The following is a 21,704-nucleotide window of genomic DNA, read 5'->3' as shown; positions in this document are numbered from 1 at the left end:
CGAAAAAAAATATCTGCCGTTTGTTCGTATACAAGCGCAGCGACTTTGAGCATTGCGCACTGGCCGTACGACCACAGCGAAAATAAACAACGATCCCACCGCACGTACCCCGTACGATACCCCTACCGTGATGCTGCGCCACACGCATTCGCTATGATAGCAATAACACGTGCTGTTTTGTGCTGCGTAGATACAGCGCTCCGTACGGACGGACGTGGACCACACCATTTTGCGCTATCGGGTGTGCTTTCCTAAGGTCAATATTTACAAGCATTTCAACTGTTTTAAATTATAAATATACTTTTTATCAGTCCGAAACATATAACTGTTTGAAAATAAGTCCTTCAACTCGGAACATAATTTTCGTAAAGGATTTATTCGAGAAACGATGTCCAAGAAAGGTTAGCACCCCTACGATATCAATGGATCCGTCCCCAAGATGGCCGCACGTGAAGAATTCTTCTCGAAGAATGTCGCTGTCGAAAATTTGGATTTTTGACTACACTACTCGTTGCTGATAATAACAGTTCAATAAGTTTGGTAGTAAAAACGGATCTGTTTTGTTCTTAGGACAAAATCAATCAGCAAGTATTGCAACAAAACAGTTTTTTAGCGCTCCACGAATGCGTGGCTTTCTCAAATGCTGAGGAAATTTGGTCTCGTAGTTCGTCGCGTAGCCGTGTGGGCTGGCCCGCGCCGCGCCCGCACGCCGGGGCCGGCCGGGGCCGGGGCCGGCCGCGGCCGGTATAGGAAGCATTCCCGGTGATTATTTCTCATCGTCATTATCTACAATTATATTTTTTAACATAACAAAATGAGATTTCTCCTTCACATTGTGTTGTAGCATATTGAAATTGCAATCGCCGACGACTTTTTATGTCTGAGACCTCCATGGTTTTACAATTTCTCTCCCTGCCGACCGGATGGTTTTATTTACAAATTTAAAATCAGAACTACTGCTACTACGGCAGCGCTACACACAACACAAGGCTTCTTGAAATATGAAATGTTCATGCGATTTGTTCTCACACTTAATATTGACAAAGTAAATCCCATTTTTTTTATAAAACATTGAGGAACTACTAAAAATGGTTAAACATCAGAAGCATCGATCTTGGAACAACTTATACATTGTAAACGTAATCTAAAATTTGAAAACAGAAGAAACTTTACAGGAGCAAGAGTATTAATCATTGAAACAAATAAAACAAAATTTCTTATAATTTTAAACACTTCTGCTAAAAAAAAAATCAGGGGAAAGTGGCAGGGAATCGCCTCAGATTGCACCACAGAGCATCTAGAGTTCAAAATTTTTCGGGGCCCTTAAGCGGGCCCCCCCCCCACGCCGTAAGGGCTTCGCGCTCCGCGCTCGCATAAGTCGCCGAACCAAAATTACCTCTACGCTATAATTTCACCCTGGCTAGAACACTGATTGTGTATATGGCATACTTGACCTGCATTTTCCAATATTTTTAAGATTATCGACGGCAGATATTTTCGATAAAACTTAAGGCAAGTTTGTGTCATTTTGAGGCCCTTTTTGTATAGCTTTCGTAGAGCAATTGAAAGTTCAGGCTGAAAATTTCATATAATTTTAAAGAATCTGAAAGCCAATATTCAGTTGCTTTATGTGCCGTTTATTAACTCTCCATTTTCCAAGTATAATCCAGTGATGAACCAATTGACAACTGTATTAAAAAATAAAAGCCTAAGCAGTAGTCAAACCTTTTATTAATCTCCATTTAGTTAGTTTTTAAAAATAAATTTTACCTTGTCTAACAGTTACAATAACGAAAAAAGTAACGTAACTTGAGCATATGTTATTATGCAAAAAACAATAATAATGCAGCCCCTTGAATAAATCCTTATATTCAAAATAAAACAAAAACAATGGTTACCCGTCGTTTTACCGCTGTTTATCTGCATATTTTAAGGAGAGCGATTTGCTCTCCTCAAATATTTGAGGAGAGCGATTTATAGCTCTCCTGGATTTTCTTTAAATGAAGGACTGGGTTTGATACCTTATATTTTTATGATGCAACATTTGAAAAAAAATATGTTGCTCTGTTATTACCGTGCAGTTTATTGTTCTCATTTTATGTTGTCATGAGTATTTTTAATGAGGCAATTTTGAGGCCACCATATCTCTACAATGTAATAAGTACATAGTTCTTGTTCTTTGCACCTAGAATTCTATTGGTCTAAAAATGTGCCTCTTAGGATGTCAAGGTCATGCAAGTGTTAACTGTCAACCCTAATTACCATATCTCAGGAATTATAGGTAGTGTCAATCATTTGTAATTTGTGCATTGTGTTTGTTTGAAGCAACAGAAGTGCTCAAAATTTAAAGATGGGTGCTGAACAACTAACCTGATGCAGTTTCAGCTCAGTGAATGCAGTACATTGTATATCCCGAAAAACAATATTCTAGGATCAGCAGAAAGTCCCCATAACTCAGTCTTAATTTCCTTAACAATAAGCAACTTCCCCATAACGCAGTGGCGGCCCGCCCCCAGTCACAAACCACACACATGGACAGCCAAGGCAGAAACAGTATGCCCCTTCGGCTTCACTGGCGGGACAAAAACACATACTACCACCTCACAAAACTGAACATGTACTCAATTCAGTTCGGTTATAAAATCTTAAAGTATTTTGGCAAATTTTGACCTTAAAATGCCTGTAATTTGATATGCCACGTCATGATGACGTCACCAAAGGTTGTCATGATGATTTTGGACAAGGGTAACTGTCTATTATACAAGGGTTCACCATCATTCCTGGAAAAGTTTGAAAGAAAATCAGATTTTGAATATTGATGCTTTTGTCTGTATTTATAGCATTTAAGCACAATCATGTGAAACATAACACTGATAATCCAATTGTATAATGTCCACTTAGAGTAGAACAGCCATGAAGGTACATGTACATGTACTTGACAACTTCTTTTGTTTTTATTTTAACATACAATGTGCAATGTACACTGTACGCTGAAACTTTTTCAGAGATAACAAAAAATCCACTCCATTATGGATTAATTTGGAATGTTGATGATTTGCATGTAGCCCTTGCATCCTCCACAATAATTCACATGAAGGCTATTTGGCACATATGACGGGTTGACAAAAAAAATACACTCTAAGGGGCCATTCAGAATTTTCAACGTTTTAAAATTTCGACTTTTTTTTCCAATTATTTTTACCCACCCACCCACCCCTAATTTCGATTAATAAAAAACTGAACATGTACATGTACATGCACTTGCATACTTATGTACATATACATGTACTTGAACATGAACATGTATACCCATGTACATGTGTTTCTATTTCAGTGACGGCTTGAAGTTGTCGGTCTTTCCTCTTTTGCACTGGTGACCTTCAGTTTTCTTGTGTTTTGCCAGCTGATATGCTGTTGGGAATGACAGGTTGCAGTTTTGGAAGCCACAAAGATGACCGTGGTTTTGTCGTTTTCTGGATGATCGAGGTGGATGACATGACATACGAGGTTGTGCCTGTAACGTGAGGTAGCTGAGAAAAACATTCGCTAGTATAATGAAAAACCACCACCCTCTCATGCCACAGTGGGTTTATATACACGTACATGACATACATGTACAGTACATACAGGGGACGAAGTTGGAAAAGAAACACGCATCGCGATATCAGAAAGCTTGCGCGTAGTTCAGGCAAGTCAAAAGATCTATCTTTCTTTTTCTTTTTTTTATCTTTTTCCATGGAAAGTGAATTTCGATTTTCAATTATTTAGCTTGACCCACCCACCCACAATTTGGAAAAAAGATCGAAATTTTAAAACATTGAATATTCCGAATGGCCCCTAATATTGAGGAAATCAGTTCTAAACAGAAACATGGATCTCCACAAAAGACTTAAAGGTCAAATCTTGGTATCATTTAAGCATTTGTGAGTTGACTTACAGCGGCTTCATGTTTGATTGCTGTGTGGTCTCCTCTACTTGGTCTGATGGATCTCTTTTCTGTCGCTAGATGATGAAAAACATAGTGATCTGGAAAGTTCTCTATCTGTGAACATGAAAGAAAATCAAATTTTAGAACTTTACAAATGAAACAAAACCTAGAAATTAGCCACTAATCAAGAAGTGAAACTTAAAGAGAAGATACATTTGCAAACATAAAAAAAAACAAGTCAGGTGTGTTTACAAACACAAATGCCCCGCAACCGTGACTGTTCCCATGACATAACACCACTCTTTTAACATCAACTTACATGTACCTTGGTCACATGGAACATTCATTGACAGCATTAGTGTCTTCTGTAGGTTTTATATGAATTAATCCCTAATCCCAATAATCTCAGAATAAAGTATTTCTCAAGTTACCCCGCTGACAAGATTTCTATTGTTTTAGCCACTGTGAACTTGACCTTTGGCCCCAAATGCAAAAGGCTTCTTAAGATTACCAAGAACAATCCACAACCCAAATTGGAAGTTCATATGTTAAGTATTTCTCAAGTTATCGCGCTGACAAGATTTCTATTGTTTTAGCCACTGTGAACTTGACCCTTGACCTTTTGGCCCCAAATGCAATAGGCTTCTTAGGATTGCCAAGAACAATCCACAAACCAAATTTGAAGTTCACATGTAAAGTATTTCTCAAGTTATCGCGCTGACAAGATTTCTATTGTTTTAGCCACTGTGAACTTGACCTTTGGCCTTTTGGCCCCAAATGCAAAGGCTTCTTAGGATTGCCAAGAACAATCCACAAACCAAATTTGAAGTTCACATGTAAAGTATTTCTCAAGTTATCGCGCTGACAAGATTTCTATTGTTTTAGCCACTGTGAACTTGACCTTTGGCCTTTTGGCCCCAAATGCAAAAGGCTTCCTAGGATTGCCAAGAACAATCCACAAACCAAATTTGAAGTTCACATGTAAAGTATTTCTCAAGTTATCGCGCTGACAAGATTTCTATTGTTTTAGCCACTGTGAACTTGACCTTTGGCCTTTTGGCCCCAAATGCAAAAGGCTTCTTAGGATTACCAAGAACAATCCACAAACCAAATTGGAAGTTCATATGTTAAGTATTTCTCAAGTTATCGCGCTGACAAGATTTCTATTGTTTTAGCCACTGTGAACTTGACCTTTGGCCTTTTGGCCCCAAATGCAAAAGGCTTCTTAGGATTACCAAGAACAATCCACAAACCAAATTGGAAGTTCATATGTTAAGTATTTCTCAAGTTATCGCGCTGACAAGATTTCTATTGTTTCAGCCACTGTGAACTTGACCTTTGGCCTTTTGGCCCCAAATGCAAAAGGCTTCTTAGGATTACCAAGAACAATCCACAAACCAAATTGGAAGTTCATATGTTAAGTACTTCTCAAGTTATCGCGCTGACAAGATTTATCCCGACACACACACCCACACACACACCCACACACCCAGACTTACGTTACATACCTTGTGTGGACATTGCTTTGTTTTCGTGTAGTTAAGAAAACTCGGTACAAAAAATAACTTTACTTAAACTGTGAAAACTCTTTTAACCCAATTTTTTTTTCTATGATTCCCTATAGTGTTTCTCTTCATTCTGCTACAGATAAACCTAACCCAAAATGCCTCTAAACCTGTTTTCCAGAAAGGGCAAAACCTTATGTGGACACGGCTTAGTCCACATAAAGTTAACACAACCTGCATTATGTGGACCTCTTTTGTTCACAAGTCCACATAGGGTATGTAACACAAACTCACCCACCCAGACTTGTTTCACATACCTAGTGTGGACTTTCCTTTCTTTTCGTGTAGTTAAGGAACACCAGTGGAAAAACTCATTTTTCTCAAACTGTGAAAACTCTTACAACCCAATTTTTTTTCAATGATTCCCTTTAGTGTTTCTCTTCATTCTGCTACAGATAAACCTAACCCAAAAATGCCTCTAAACCTGTTTTCCAGAAATGGGGAAACACTGTGTGGACGTGGGCAAGTCCACACTTCGTCGCTGCTACCTACATTATGTGGACGTCTTTTGTTCGGAAGTCCACACTGCGTATGTAAGACAAGCTCACCAACACACACACGTTTTTTGCTATGCTTCCGAGGATTGGCTTTGTGTTTTCCTTTGTCCCTGTAATATAACATCTCCCATAGACTAAGCACACAAACCTGCGTTCGAGGACAATAGGCACCTTCCTTCGAGGATCAATGGCCCCTTTGTGCTCCTTTTGTTGTCTGTCCTCAGGCGTAATGCAATGCAGGAACACACCCACCCACTAACACACACACACACCCACCCACGGAAGGACAAGGCGGAAACAGTATGCCCCTTTGGCTTCGCCGCGGGGCATAAAAAATGATCGAATTATCACGAAATTTTTTATTGGACTGTTAGGGAATGACAGTCTAAAGCATTCTGTAAAAGCATGGCTCCTGGTGTGCTGACATTTTTAAGTGGTATTTTTGTGTCAATTTCCAACGGCCGACCAGCGTTGGAGAAAACTGGCTTTAAAAAATTAATTCGAAAATAACCCTTTTATATAATTACAATAAACTGTAACCTTTTTCCTATTTTTATCATGATAAAGACCTCTAAAAATTAAAATAAGATGTAAATTTTAACAAACCGAATCAGAAAAAAATGTCAAATTAATGTCACTAAAGAAATCAAATAGTAAATACTGACAACGGCATACCAACAATGCAAACAATTTGACTTGTTTCTGAACAGTACAAAAGAAATTTATTGAGACATAAGAAAATATCTCCTGATTGAAGTGATATTGCAGTCTGTATGAACTAAAATTGTAGGGTTAAGCATGTTTAGAGGAAGAAGTCTTGGGTCTAGCCTCTTCAAACGCTGTCATTGAAGTTAATTTAAAGATAATACATGTAGTAAGGGTTTAATATTAAATTCCAGTGATTTACTAATAAACAATTGATTTGTTACTAATTTGCGAATTCTGAGGGTAGGACATTCATGAACCATGCCCAAAAAGGCAAAATACTCTAACAGAAAGGAGTTTGAAACTGAAAATTGTAATGGTGGACAAGGTTTGACTAAATATAAAGAAAAGGAAAATGGCAAATTTTACTAAAATAATGGTAGCAATTAAAAAAAAAATTATAATCTAATTATTACTATTTGTACTTCTCAATTGGAATGGATTATCTTGCGCAGGATTTAAAAGTCCCCCAGCAGCAATAAACAAGATTCTCACGGAAACACTCGTCAATCTGCCTATACCTTTGCACGCAGGTAACTTCCCTACAATGACACGTAAACATGACATGGAAAGCGTGAAATACGTGAACAAGATAAGGCCAAAAAAAAAATTCTCGGTCTCTGGTCAGCGCGCGCGTCGATTTTAATCATGCACGTCAACCTTTTTTTTTTTCAAATTAACATGGAAGCTACAACAGCGCCCTCTATTGCCACACCTCCTCAAATTTTTGTAACGAGGAGCACCAAGGAATGGGGAAATTGCACAAAAGCAAAATGATAAAGGGCACGAAGGCCAATTATGGAGGACAACAATGTATAATAAGGACACAAAAAAAAGCAAAATAGTGCCCACCTTGTCTGTACAATTCAAGCTTAAAAAAAACAAGTCAGGTGTGTTTACAAACACAAATGCCCCGCAACGATGACAGTTCCCATGACATAACACCAATCTTTTAACATCAACTTACATGTACCTTGGTCACATGGAACATTCATTGACAGCATTAGTGTCTTCTGTAGGTTTTATATGAATAAATCCCTAATCCCTATAATCTCAGAATAAATACATGATTTCTATTGTTTTAGCCACTGTGAACTTGACCCTTGACCTTTTGGCCCCAAATTCAATAGGCTTCTTAGGATTACCAAGAACAATCCACAAACCAAATTTGAAGTTCACATGTAAAGTATTTCTCAAGTTATCGCGCTGACAAGATTTTTTATTGTTTTAGCCACTGTGAACTTGACCCTTGACCTTTTGGCCCCAAATGCAATAGGCTTTTTAGGATTGCCAAGAACAATCCACAAACCAAATTTGAAGTTCACATGTAAAGTATTTCTCAAGTTATCGCGCTGACAAGATTTCTATTGTTTTAGCCACTGTGAACTTGACCTTAGGCCTTTTGGCCCCAAATGCAAAAGGCTTCTTAGGATTACCAAGAACAATCCACAAACCAAATTGGAAGTTCATATGTTAAGTATTTCTCAAGTTATCGCGCTGACAAGATTTCTATTGTTTTAGCCACTGTGAACTTGACCTTTGGCCTTTTGGCCCCAAATGCAAAAGGCTTCTTAGGATTACCAAGAACAATCCACAAACCAAATTTGAAGTTCATATGTTAAGTATTTCTCAAGTTATCGCGCTGACAAGATTTCTATTGTTTTAGCCACTGTGAACTTGACCTTTGGCCTTTTGGCCCCAAATGCAAAAGGCTTCTTAGGATTACCAAGAACAATCCACAAACCAAATTTGAAGTTCATATGTTAAGTATTTCTCAAGTTATCGCGCTGACAAGATTGTCCGGACACACACACCCACCCACCCATCCACCCACACACACCCACCCACCCACGGAAGGACGAGGCGGAAACAGTATGCCCCTTCGGCTTCGCCGCGGGGCATAAAAAACACGTCGCTACTTCAATTCCGGAACTTTGGTTTAACCAGCATGACCAGAGACCGATTTTTTTTTTTTTTTGGCCTAAACCTATCTTTCATTGCAAAAAATATAAGCTCGGTTCTTACAAAATTGAAAAATTACAATAATTAATGGAGTATTATTATAGCCAAGGGAAAATCGCCCAAAAAATCTGAATTATGAGAGATAAAGCAGAATTCTGGGGTTGGTTTTTTGCGAGCACAAAGTTCATGCGCGTATTTGCATAGTGACATCACCGCATCTTCTCGCGTGGTTTCGGATTACAATTATAATAATTAATGTGCGCATGCTCAGACTAAGTTTCCAAGGGTGTCATATTTCATTAACGTATGTGGTATGCAGAGGTCCGGCGAAGATTTTTGCAAATCTTTCCGTGCAACTAGAGGCTTTTGTTTACAATACACTGAGCGACATTTTGTATGGGCAGCCACATGCTCAATAAATTCAACCGTAGTTGGCAGAAGCTTAATTTACACCCCATAGTTCTAAGTGACAAGTTCAGAATGTAAGAGGGAGATATCTTATTGACTTTTTGGTAGTTGGTGTTGATTATTCAGTGTTTTGATAGTTACACAGCATTTTATTTATAGTTTGTTGATTATTCTTTGTGTTTGCCCTAATGGCCAACCATAGTCAAAGGAAAGTCACAACAACAAAGACACAACAACATCATTCAAGCATGCTAATTTTTAGTACCTTGGACAATGTAAAGCTGGAAATTCACGTGGGCACTGACGCCACAGGTACAACATTTTGACGCCGGTAAAAGTTTTGGAATTTTAAAATAATTTGTTGATAGGCGTGTACCGCATCAGACAAGGCTAGGCCAAGGCTGAGCCAGAGCCATTTTTTCCTGAATTCAAAATGGCAGCCTCAAACAAGGTGTGTGCAACAAGGATGTTTCCGGAATTGAAGTTGAAATTTCTCTTTTCTTCCCAAAGGTATGTGAACCTACGGAAGAGGGATAGTGCCACTCAATGAGTGTGAATATATTTATTTAGTGCATGTGAAAATATTTTTTTTGTACAGCGGCTGCCACTTATTATGTGGCGGCCGCTACTTATTATCTGGCAGCCGCCAGATAATAAAAAAAATATTCTCACACACTATACAAAAAAATATATTCACACTTTTTTATGTGGGGGCCACCACTGATTATAAGTGTAAATATGGTTTTTTGTGCGTGTGAAAATTTGTGATATCGGTACTTTGGACGTACTTTTAAAATCACAACACAAAGAGCTTAAATTTTGAAAATTATTTTGTGGTCTCTCCATCACTCAAGGTAAACTTTTTAATCATTGTCACTTGAATTTGTGGAGTAGTTGAGCTGAAGGCAGCCTGAATGATGTTTACTATGCGGAACTAGGAAAACGACTGTACTATCAGAATGTCATTTTTGATTGTCATTAAGTCAGCTGTTATTAAAGCTCAGGTGGACTCCCTTTCCTCCCTACGTTACTTCGTCCAACCTGGGCTACTGTTTTGGTGAGTCTTTTATTTTTTTTTAACATGTTTAACATTAGGCCTAGGCCTATATAGGCATGATAGGAAAGGGGTCCTATTACTATTGTGAATATCTTACCTCTCCAAAGTTTATGTATCCATAACTTGCTGCCAGGTTATCAGCAACTTCCGGCCCTCCTTCAATGTTAGATATAAACTCGTTGGTGAAGGTGGAATGTACGCCTGTCCCTCCGAAATGCAGCAGAAGCAATACGGAAGTTATTAGATGTGTATTCATCATGGTCCCACTTCCGGCCGGAATCTCACACCAGTCTACACAGATGATGAGACAGTACAGTTATAATCAGTGTGTTCTCGTCACTCCGTCCTACTCAAGATCCCTGAAGGATGTTTCAGGAGGAATTATGACTAACCAAGTACTTAAAGTAGCCTACCAACTCAAGTCAGGCTAAAGTAAACCACAAAAAAAAGTCAGAAACACGGGCAAAACAACAACAAAATCTTGCCACCAAAGCGTGAGACAATGGAAGATTAACAAATCTCACCTTACAAAATCCCAGATTATCACTGACATTCACCGTAGCCAATTATTGTAGGACACACTGACGTGAATGCAGTGCTACTGCTAGTTTACTTCTTTACCTACGCACAGCATTTTTTTACACAATAAAACCAAAAAACCAAAGATCCTACGATAATGACGATCTTTGATACATCGACATGATCGATAAAAAACTTCAGGCTTCACTGGTTTCCTACGCGGACCTCCATCAAATCATGTCAGTGGAGTACCGTAATGGATATGGGTACCAGTTTTTACAACAAAAGTTTGGCACACTGCGCGCTTGTGGCACAGCTAGACTGGTTTCCTGTCCTCAATGCTCCATCAATTGTCCTTCGGGGGTCCACTGTACTAATTCAAGCCCCATTGAAAACAGTGTAAAATCAACAAAGTTCAGGGCCAAGTAACATGCAAGCCAACATCACTGGGGTTTCTGAAACAAAAATTAAATTATTGTCTTGTCTTTCATCTTTTCATTTCTTTTCAATTTTACGTACATTAGCCAATTACATTTTTAAATATTCACACCCAAATAAAATCACCTCCCGAAAAGTGATAGTTCCCAAGCCTGAATGTAGCCATTTGAAGAGTGGCACCCTTCCACTTTCACAGGCAAATAGGACCCATTTTTACATCCGTGATTTTATCAAGCCTGCCCTCAGATGGAAGCCCCAAAACCAGGGAGTTGATCCTTGGGTATATTTAAACAATTCCACCGTTTTTAAAGCCAAACGGTCTCCGTTTTCAAAAGAAATTGTGGGGGGGGGCACTTTTTATGCTAATCAGCTGGCGTAGAAATTCTCGCTTGAATTAGTTCAGTGCACCCTCGGGGGTGCAGACCAGTAAGTAAAGCATAGACCCCAATGATAAATGCCCCCACTTCAGAAATTCAGGAAAAATACTCAAACAACTCCCCAAGGTGTTCGAAACACACATCAAATTAAAGCTTATTTCATCATTTTTCATTTTCTTTTTAATGTTTTGGGGTAATCTCATAACTTTTGGGAGGAAATTCCATCCGAAGAACATCACCCCTTCAAAATCCTCAAAGCCCATTGCCATTTAAAAAACGGTGCATACACTCCCGAAATTGCAAAATAGAGCGATTTTAGGGGCCAATTTCATCCAAATTGCACAGAAATACAAGCTCACGGTCCTGTGCAAGGCTTCCACCCTTATTTTTTTACAAACCCTCAAGTTCATGGCCCACAATTTACTGAAGACTTTGAGGGCATGTAAATCGTGATAAGTTGGCCGGCGTAGGCAATTTCGGACCAGTTGGACCCTTCGTACGTTCGTGCAGCCGGCAAGGCCTAAACGCCCCCCCCCCCAACAAAAACAAATAATTTGGGGACTGGCACTGATATGTAATAGAGATCAGTGGGAACCGGTAGCTAGCTCCCATTTAAAGCCATTGATTGGATCACCTCTGCGCGCGCGCAGCATGGTTGTTTATTTTTGAACATACTCAGCCTTGCATGGACGATAGATTGTTCAACACACGGTTATAAAAAAAAAGGATCCGTCTTACCAAAACAAATACGTAAATTCGCCGGTGTCTCCATGAATGCAACTTTCATGCATCCCAGAAAACACATAATGCTGTGATAACATTTTTGAACAGTCGTAACAATGTTATATATAAAACATTCAAAAATAATATTTTAATGGCTATATCATATACAAGAACATTTTAATTACGTTATTTAAATCCCTCAGATTTGACGTTCTATCAGGTACTGAATCGAGCGATATTATCAAAACGTTATTACCAAATGTTTATAGAGAAACTATCATTATATATACAAAAAAACTCAAAATGCCTCAAATTTATCAGGTATGTCAATATGATATTATTAGAACGTTATTACCAAATGTTTTAAACAAGATTTTTACGGAGGAAATATGATATATACAAACACTTTTAATAACGTGATTTAAATGCCTCAAATTTAACGTTTTATCCAATATGTTGACAGGAGCGGATCCAGGATTTTCCAAGGGGGGATTTTCGTGGTGCGAGTACTAATGCAAGCGCGAAGCCCTTACGGCGTGGGGTCCGGGGCCCGCTGAAGGGCCCGAACAAATTTTGGATTCTAGATGCTCTGTGCTGCAATCTGAGGTGCTTCCTGGCCATTTTATCCTGATTTTTTTTTTAGCAGAAGTTTGTAAAATTATAAGGAGAAATTTTGTTTCATTTGTTTCAAAATGCATATATACTCTTGCTCTAAGGACACAAACATAATCACTTCTATGAGTTTCTTGCTTTCGCTTGTCTGCTGATGACTTTAGATCTGTACTTTGAAGGTACAGTCCATCATTTGCAGCTATCCAAAAAGCAACTGACGTAATTATTGTTGAAAAGCATACTTGGTTTAAAGAAAGTAATGGGACTAAATTCTCCGTGAAATTATTCTTTCTGGCAAGCTGTCGTTTAATTTCGGTTTGTTTGTTTTGTTTGTTATTTTTTATTCTGCGAAGTGTGCGCAAGCGTTGACACGACGCACATTGTGCGCGGCTGCTATTATAACTCCACCAATAATATACATGTAATATACATTAAATGCGTCGCCGCATTTTTTTGTCTCGTCGCTCTGTCTCGTCGATAAACCCGTCGCTTTTTAAAAGTATGAGCCCCAATAAAAAAATGTGCAACTAATCTTAGCAGGAAACGGCGGTAACTTTGTCTCCCCCTATTTTTTTCTTCTCTTTCAGAGTCTCTCTCCCTCTTCATATCGTGGTTTTTATTTTGTTTATTTTTTTTTAACTTATTTAATTAATTTTTTTTTTAAGGAAAAGGGGGGGGGGCGTGCGCCCCCACGCCCCCTGGATCCGCCCCTGGTTGAAGCGATATTTTCAAAACGTTATTACCAAATGTTTAAAACAAGGTTTATGGAGGAAATGTGATATAATGTGAACAATCAAAATTTAATCACGTTATTCAAATCCCTCAGATTTGACGTTTTTATCAGGTATGTAAAAATGATATTATCAAAATGTGTTTACCAAATGTTTTACATAAGATTTACCCAGCTAACACATCGATGTTTAATAACGTGGTATTATGTCTAATATGCTGTCATGATATTTAACAATATGGTCTTAGAAACAATAATACTGCGACTTGCCTCAAAAGTGCGTGGAACATTATATCTAACGTTGTGAAATGGAATGTTTCGAAAACACAATAATAACATCATCAATACCATGTCGCTATAACATTATAAAATAACATCAGGACCTTATTTTCGGATGTTAAAATGTAAAAATTACGCTTTCAGATCATGTCGCCATAACAACGTTTTGTCAGAAATAACATCACTAAGACCATTATCGAAATAACAATATTACACAACATTAAGGCCTTAACTTTAAGATAATGTAACGCGCACATTGTGTCTGGCAAGGCATGAAAACACAAATCATAACATCACCAAGTATGAGATAACATTAAGGCCTTAACATTCGATGCTGTGGGCAGGTCAGGGTTCCGACAGTACTACTGATGTCCGAAGAAATTCACTGGGATGGTAGAGGCACTACACTGGAATGATGGCCGAAGTCAGAGATGTAGGTGAAACATCGGACACCTTCACTGCGACAAATGGTGTGTACAGTAAGGGTGTGTGCTGGCGCCCACACTGTTCTCCATCTTTTTGTAGGCAATGCTGGAAGAGGCTTTCCGTGATCTTGATTTCGATCATGGATTTTTTTTTCAGTCCCCCCCAGGCGCGGTGCAAAAAAATTGCAGTAGCAGATGTCAGAAGGTGACGTCACATGCGAACGGTCCTCCCCCCCATTAGTCGTGAAAAGATGACATTTAAATAACGAAAGGTTTGCGGAAACACCATGTGCGAATAATTTCTCAACTAAGAGAATGGTTTTGAAAAGAACCAGAGGTAAAAACTCGTTTCTACGTCTGGTTCTTTTCAGAATCATTCTCTTAGTTGAGAAATTATTCGCACATGGTGTTTCCGCAAACCTTTCATTATTTAGAATCTCCACCATGCAAATCCTCAAATCTTATTGAAGATGACATTTTGTAATACAGTGTGCACGATGACAGGATGTTGTCAGCGCTCCACATTGATGTAACGCTGTAGCAAGTTGCATCAACATTTTAATTTCATTATTCTGTTCCCATGTTTAAAGTTTAAAATTATGTTGCGGGATCCTACTGGGCTCTTGTCCGCTAAGTCACGCAAAACGCAAGAAAAGGGGACACACAGACGGGATTTTTTAACTCTGAAGGAAGATCTAATTTATTTCGCCAAGCGGACTCTAGTCTGCGGTCAACTAGCCGCACCGCTACCAGAACATTACTGCAACTAACCTAGACTTAATGACAAGTCGTTAGATAGGTGTATTTTGTCCTTGAACTTCAGTCGAACTCCATCGGCAAGGCTGGTATAAAACTACATGTAGTACGTATATGCTTGATTTACTTGAATCGTGCATGTCCTATAATGATTTTTGTAATGTTACACAACACAAAGTGCAAACCCTCGAAGTTATTAAAATGATCCTCCGTGGCGGCCTATAATACACTATGAAATCTGAACCAATCAGAATGCTCGCATAGAATTCGCTAGTGATTCAAAATACTCCCATATAGATATATGTTGTATACAAAATTGAAAAAGTATTCGCCAAGTCGGTATAATTGAATATCAATATTCAGCATCATTTGGTCTTTGAACCAGACTACCGCATTGCATGCATGCAGCGATATATATTTTGCGTGCGTGGAGCCATTATTACCCACTTTAAGCAACCTATACATGTATTTATAGAACCTATTTCCGGAGCGTGCGGTAGCCAGACCCAAAACCAGGTCAGCCCAGCCACCTGTGGCCCTACTTGCCAACAATGGTACAGTGGTCTCTTCTCCTGTGGTGCACACTGCATCGGCGGACACCCGGCCTTTGATGCTCCATGCATCAATGTACTCCCTGTACCTTCGGCCACGTCTTCTTTGATGCGTCCTGCATCGCCGGATCCTGCCGTCTGTTGGCTTACCGTTCTTGTCCCTGTCACCTGCACCAGCGGTCCGAAAGTGAAAGTCAATGCCGTTGCTTGCTCCAGCAGGGCTGCCGTCGCCTGAACATGAAGGTCAGTGTCTTGTGGTCGATTGTCCGTGGTCTGAGTTGGTCCCAGCAGTACGGTGGTCTATGAGTTCGGCGTGCTCCGGCTGATTGGAATGTACCGGTGGAGCCATCGACAACGGTGGATCAGAACACATCGATGGAGATGTCCGGCGTTATCCGCAACGATAGAGCTATCGATGTGCCGCTGAAGTTCTCTGCAGCAGTTGGATCAGGACTGGAAAAGTCAGTGCATCCGCGAACCTCGATCCGATGGACAGCCGTCATGCCTAACTTTCCCTTCCTGGACAGGATACAAGGCTGTGACTAGTCCTAAAGGCCATCGACCACGAGGGGCATTGTCATCAGCCACTTATAGGACCAGGCCATCCACCGTTAGGTTTCGTTGAGGCAGATTCCACTTCTGTCTCGTTTGTAGCATGGGCATATTCTCGAAGCCATCGCTTCCAGAACCGATTCGCCAAGTACTGTGTCTGGCGCCATCGACAACTCTAATACAAACCCTCCGGACAAAGTCGCCAGGAGACACTGAAGGTACCCCTTTCAGAAGCAGCAAATGGTTGGGAGTGAGGGGCTCCTCATCTTTGATCCAGACTCAGATTGGTTAGTGGTCTAGCATTCAGGATTGCCTCCACTTCGGACAGGAAGTTCAACAACACTTCATCCGAAACAACCTGCTCCCCCAGCAGATTCTTCAAGATTTCCGCACCGATCTGATCATGCGCTCCCATGTGCCCCAGAAGTAACTTGCTGTTGGCGGATTAAACTACCAGTCAATGCCTTTCTCGTGAAGTGCCTAACACACCTTGTCCTTGTTCATCTCAGCCAGGTTCTCACGCAACTCGTGCTCTGCACCAACGAAGTTTGCTGGCTATCTTCTCTGGCTTCCCACATCTAGAAATAAATCTACTAAGAGCTTTGATAAATGATTTGATGTCAAGACTGTGTGCTATCTCGATGTGGACTGCTTATAGTATACCACCAGGCAAGTGAACATACACCCGTAACGCTTGACGTGACTGCGCCCCTGCTTGACATACAACTATAAGACTATTTACCCATAGAGCTAGGACCCAGGGTCCTAGCTCTATGATTTACCATAGCGCGTACTAATTATCATATTGAGCCAACACGGTTGCGTCAAGGCTATCCTCCGCCTCGACTTTCTGTACGGCTGTTTTCGGCAGTGTGTGTGGGGTGTACGTACATGCACACAAAGCACACGCAAGGGTCGTTGAGGCTAACGGTATAGTAATAGTGTCGGCGGCGCGCGAAGTGTGCGATAGCGGGAACAAGCTCGTATCGGAACAAGCTGGTAGCTTTGGTCAAGGGTGGTCATATATCGGGTCTGTCAGCTCTTCGAAGAGAACCTGACTTGGTTTCTTCACTTCTGAATCAATTTCTGTCAATTATAACTCATGAACAAAATGAACAATCGCGTTCATACTTTGTGATCTGATGGACAATACCTTGATGAACCTTTTTGATTTTGAAGTCAAAGTCGTTTGACCTTTCCTGCCGGATCTACCGGAAGGTCAAAGTTAGGTGAATTCAAAATGAAGACGATAGCTTCATGCTGTATGGGTTATGCTACCCAAACGAGCGGCGCCGTCAACGTTTTGAAGCGCCTTCTCGTTAAAGTTCTGTGCAGCGTCTGATACCAAGGATGTAGTCGAAGCCCGATAACAGAATCGGGGCCAAGTTGATCACGCACGTCATCAGCAACGGTAGGCGTGGTAAGATACTGGGTCGTCTCGTCTGCCGGGAAGGAGTTTAAACTCGAGCGGCGTATAGGACGATGCAGTTTGGGCTGGTCGAACACAGACTGAATCTGTTGCGAACAGACCCGATCGAAGGGTGGTGGGTCTTTTTATATTCGCTGAAGGCTTCGTGACTGATGAGGACTGTAGCGATATCTCCGACTTCTCCGACTCGAATGATGATTCCAGTGATAAGTAAGTTGTGTCTGTGTCTGTCTGGCAGTCGTGCTGTCTGTCTGTCTCCATCTGTCCGGCTGTCTGTCAGTCTGCATGATAAGGTGGTTGCACCAACAGTGACAGATTAACAGTGCTTTAATTCTCATGTTTTCTGTGTGTTATAGGACCGTGTGAAACCAGTGTCCCGTCAACTAGTCAGGCACCTCCAATATCTGGATGAGTGAAGCGGCATCCCTGGACTGCACGAGAGACGTCATGGAGGGCTTGCAGAGATTCTTCTTGATGAGGACACTTCCGGGCAAACGTGACATTGAGGCGGGCTGTCCTGTGGCACTCGACTCGAATATGGACGAACATCGAAGACTTTGGCCAGAACACAATGAAGCTCTATGGCCGTTAAAGTGAAAGTTAAGGTTTTTTTGGCATTGTGAATGGACACTCAAGAAGTTTTGGTCAGAAGAGATTTGCTCTTGCAGGGAACCACTTTAGAAATGCAAAGTGTGTACCACATATAGCCAGTGATACGCACTAATTTCAGAAGATATTACGAAAGCCATCAGACATGTATCATAGTGCAGCCATCTGGCCTCACTTTCAAATGTTTTTAAATTCAGCATAAAACATTAGTGTATGTTTAATCCCAAATTTTAAACTCAGGCATGCAACTGGGAAATCACAAAAAAAGAGGAAATTCAAATTTTTCCCAGACTTTGTACAGTGTTTTTCTATTTTCAATGGCACACATGGGAAGTTAAAAAAAGAGAGGAAATCAGCTGATCCGAGGAAAAGTTGCATGCCTGTAAACCAGAGGTTGTAGGAACAACCACACGGTGTTGAGCCGTTGTTAATGTTGATTGTTGATTGTTAATGTTGAGGTTGAGGGTTGAAAAATAGTGCGTGTAGTAATTATACAGAGGATAGTTAAAAAGAGTCAGGTGAGGATCTACTGTACACACGCGTGTGCTGCTGTACTGTAAACTTATCAAGTACAATCGTTACAGAAACCCATTAAATAGCTTATATCTCTAAAAGTAAAGGTCGCACACCATTGGCGCAATACAAAATATTGCTCGCCATACACTCTTTACCTCAATGCGCGTGTTTTTAGAAGAAAAAAAAACATTAAAAAAAAAGAAAAGCGCCCAAATTTTTTGCCAGCCCAATTTGTGAGAAAATAGAAAAACACTGTACAAAGTCTGGGAAAACTTTTTGACTTCTGATGACGTCATATACGTCATCAGAAGTCAAAAATGTGCTTGCGTTATGAAGTTGTCATATAAACGTGTACAAAACACTGGTAAACACTTAAAATACATTGGTTCATCAAACAGCCGTTACATGAAGCTCAATAGTTAACATACAACAGTCGTAAAACCAAACACTCAAGAAACGAGCACGGGGAATTCCCCTTTGTACGCAATCATAGCACGCTGTTATTCAGGAAATTCCCCTTGTACGCAATCATCCCCATTTGCTTTACACACAATGTACGTGGCATTAAATGAACGTTTCAAGGCGTATATATAGGCGTTTTCAACTTCAAATGTCAAGGGGGCTGCAGGACATCTCCAAGTTTACTTATTGAAACGAAACCTGGGGAAGTTTAAGACCTATTAAAGTGCAATTTAAAGCACAAATCGAGATAAAAATTGTCAGGGTTGATTTTTCAGGAATTTTCAAAGGAAAAGAGGTCTTTTTATTCTAACTTCCGGTCTGATGACGTAATCATTTTTTTTTCGCGCATAGGTCTTGTCTGCATTAAGGTCATCATATATATTGATTTTAAAGCGATTGCCGCAAATTTCGCCACAGACATCCATTGAAAATGCGTTTTTGACTTTTTTTCAACCTGCCGCTAGAGGGCACTCTAACATTTTATTACGTCACCAGTAATTTTTTTGGAAAGGCCAACCTTCCCAGAGACTAACATCTTTGAAAGCAAGTTCATTTTCTTTTTCCAATTTAAATTATTAGGCACTTCCGGCTTCAAAAGGAAGGAAGGGTCACGTGATTTTACGCGCACAAGGTAAATTGAAGATCATGTATTATCATGTTGATTCCCGCAAAATTCAAGTTCCGGTCTCTCACGGTTGATTTTATATTGAATTTCAAAGATTAGATTTATTCTTTTTGCAAGTGATGTTATGTGACCCGTGATGACGTCCTAATGACGTAATTGCAGAAAAGCACAACTTCAGTGAGTAATGTATTCATGTATTGACAATTGAAGTTCATATATGTTTTGATTTTGACAAACAGTTCTGAAGAAGAATTTGTCTTGGAGAATAAATATTAAGAATAAGAATAATAATAGTAAATTAATAGAATAACAATAGGTGTTGGGCTCATGGCCCAACACCTAATTATTCATCAGAGTAGATTAGTACTTATTTGTAATTAACTTTATGTCATTGCTTTCATTTCTCTTCGCAGGTTCCAAAAATGAAGATTTCACCTTGCTTTCAATTGAATATAACTGACTTGTGAATAAAGCCCATACGCATAAAGGGCATTTAATTTTCACAAACACACCACTTGTGTATGTTGTCCTCAATTTGACAGGCACCACTCACATGATAGAAATGGCCTCTATTTGATAGAATACCAAGTATGTCCACAATGCCCATTGGTGCACATGTACATGTATGTATGAGCGTGTTCATCTTTTCAAACCATGGACAAAACAAAAGAGAACAATATCGTCCTCGATTCCCAGCTTTCGTCCGCGATTGGGGTCGTGTACAAAACCTATGTGAGTTTAGAGGGACAATAGGACATCCACGATCGACAGTGTGAACACGACTGCGTGGGTGCGTGTGTACATGGTATACGGCTGTCGTGCCGTTGCCACAACGCAACCATGAATCAAGGGCGGATCCAGAACACAATTTTGTTTATTCTAAGTGTGCTCTGTGGTGTGATCTGAGGCAATTTCTAACCACTTTAACTAAATTTGTTTGAGGAAAAGGAAAAAACTTGGGTTCGGTTTTAAGAATGACACGTGAAACAATGGAAAACCATGGGTTTTGCTATCCAGTGAGGAATAGATGCAAAATGGCAGCAATTATGATAGAATGTGGGAACTGTTGTCACAGTGTAGCCAGGCCGGTCTTCGAATTTTTTTCTATAGTGAGTTGCTCAAAATGACATGCATAATTCAATTTTCTTTTGAATAGTTGCAAGACACTTAGGTTCTCTTTTTTCCCTTAAAATAAAATTATCTCAACGATAAATTTAGAGAAGAAAAATAGTCGATGAAAGTGAGCAGCGACGATGTGGATTTGAACCAGGGATCTTGGTATCCATAACTCATGACACTATCCACTACGCTACGGTGGTAGCTCGACATCTGTACTTTAAAATGCTTAAAAGGTAACTGGTTGCAGCGGCGTAGCGTAGTCTAGCCACTAATCTCATCCTATTATAAGATTGAATTTTTTTGGCGTCGGGGTGATATAAATCAAAATAGGTTTTGCCCTTCACCGACGTTTAAACACTGTATACTCAGTGTGTTACCTCCCGAGTGAAAGTTGGAAAAAAATCACTTGGGTGGGACTCCAACCCACGACCTCCTGCTTTCTAGTGTAGATGTCTTACCACTCGACCACCGAGCATTTAGCTGCAACGTCACTACAAATGAATAGAATTATAGAATTATAGAATTTTGCTCAAAACTTTCTGAACTGAAGCACTCTATTAAAAAAACTTTTTGTTTACTCTAAAATGGCCTGCAAATGCGAACAAGCAATTTTATTTGTTACAGGACATATTTTTTCCTTGAAAAATCGTTCGGAAAAGAAAATCAAAATTTTGAAAAAGCACGAATATAGCAACTTTAAGGGCAAAATCCAAAATCCAATTTTGAATTTACTCAGTTCTTGCCCAACAACATTTGCCTTTAATCTCAGGCTCCAAATAAAATATGGTATTCATCAGGGGTTCCATTAGCGATCCACATTTCAAGGTAGAGGCCAATATATATAATACATGTACTCTGTT

At 39.8% G+C, this 21,704-nt stretch overlaps 1 long non-coding RNA gene and 1 pseudogene across 1 annotated transcript; one reads left to right on the top strand and one right to left on the bottom strand.

Annotated features, from left to right (window-relative positions):
- Nucleotides 1–3,912: 3,912 nt before the first annotated feature.
- LOC119729716 lies at nucleotides 3,913–10,893 on the bottom strand. The gene is made up of 3 exons (XR_005271266.1): nucleotides 10,647–10,893; nucleotides 10,220–10,413; nucleotides 3,913–4,042 (listed from the first exon to the last, which is right to left on the bottom strand). It is a non-coding gene; the product is annotated as an uncharacterized LOC119729716 (long non-coding RNA).
- A 4,705-nt stretch (nucleotides 10,894–15,598) lies between these two features.
- LOC119733291 lies at nucleotides 15,599–18,105 on the top strand (annotated as a pseudogene).
- The last annotated feature ends 3,599 nt before the right edge of the window (nucleotides 18,106–21,704 follow it).

This window comes from Patiria miniata, unplaced genomic scaffold (assembly GCF_015706575.1).
Source record: "Patiria miniata isolate m_02_andy unplaced genomic scaffold, ASM1570657v1 HiC_scaffold_1, whole genome shotgun sequence".
Lineage (NCBI taxonomy): Eukaryota > Metazoa > Echinodermata > Asteroidea > Valvatida > Asterinidae > Patiria > Patiria miniata.
Note: the sequence above shows the minus strand (reverse complement) of the source record. Positions and strands in the feature narration are given on the sequence as shown.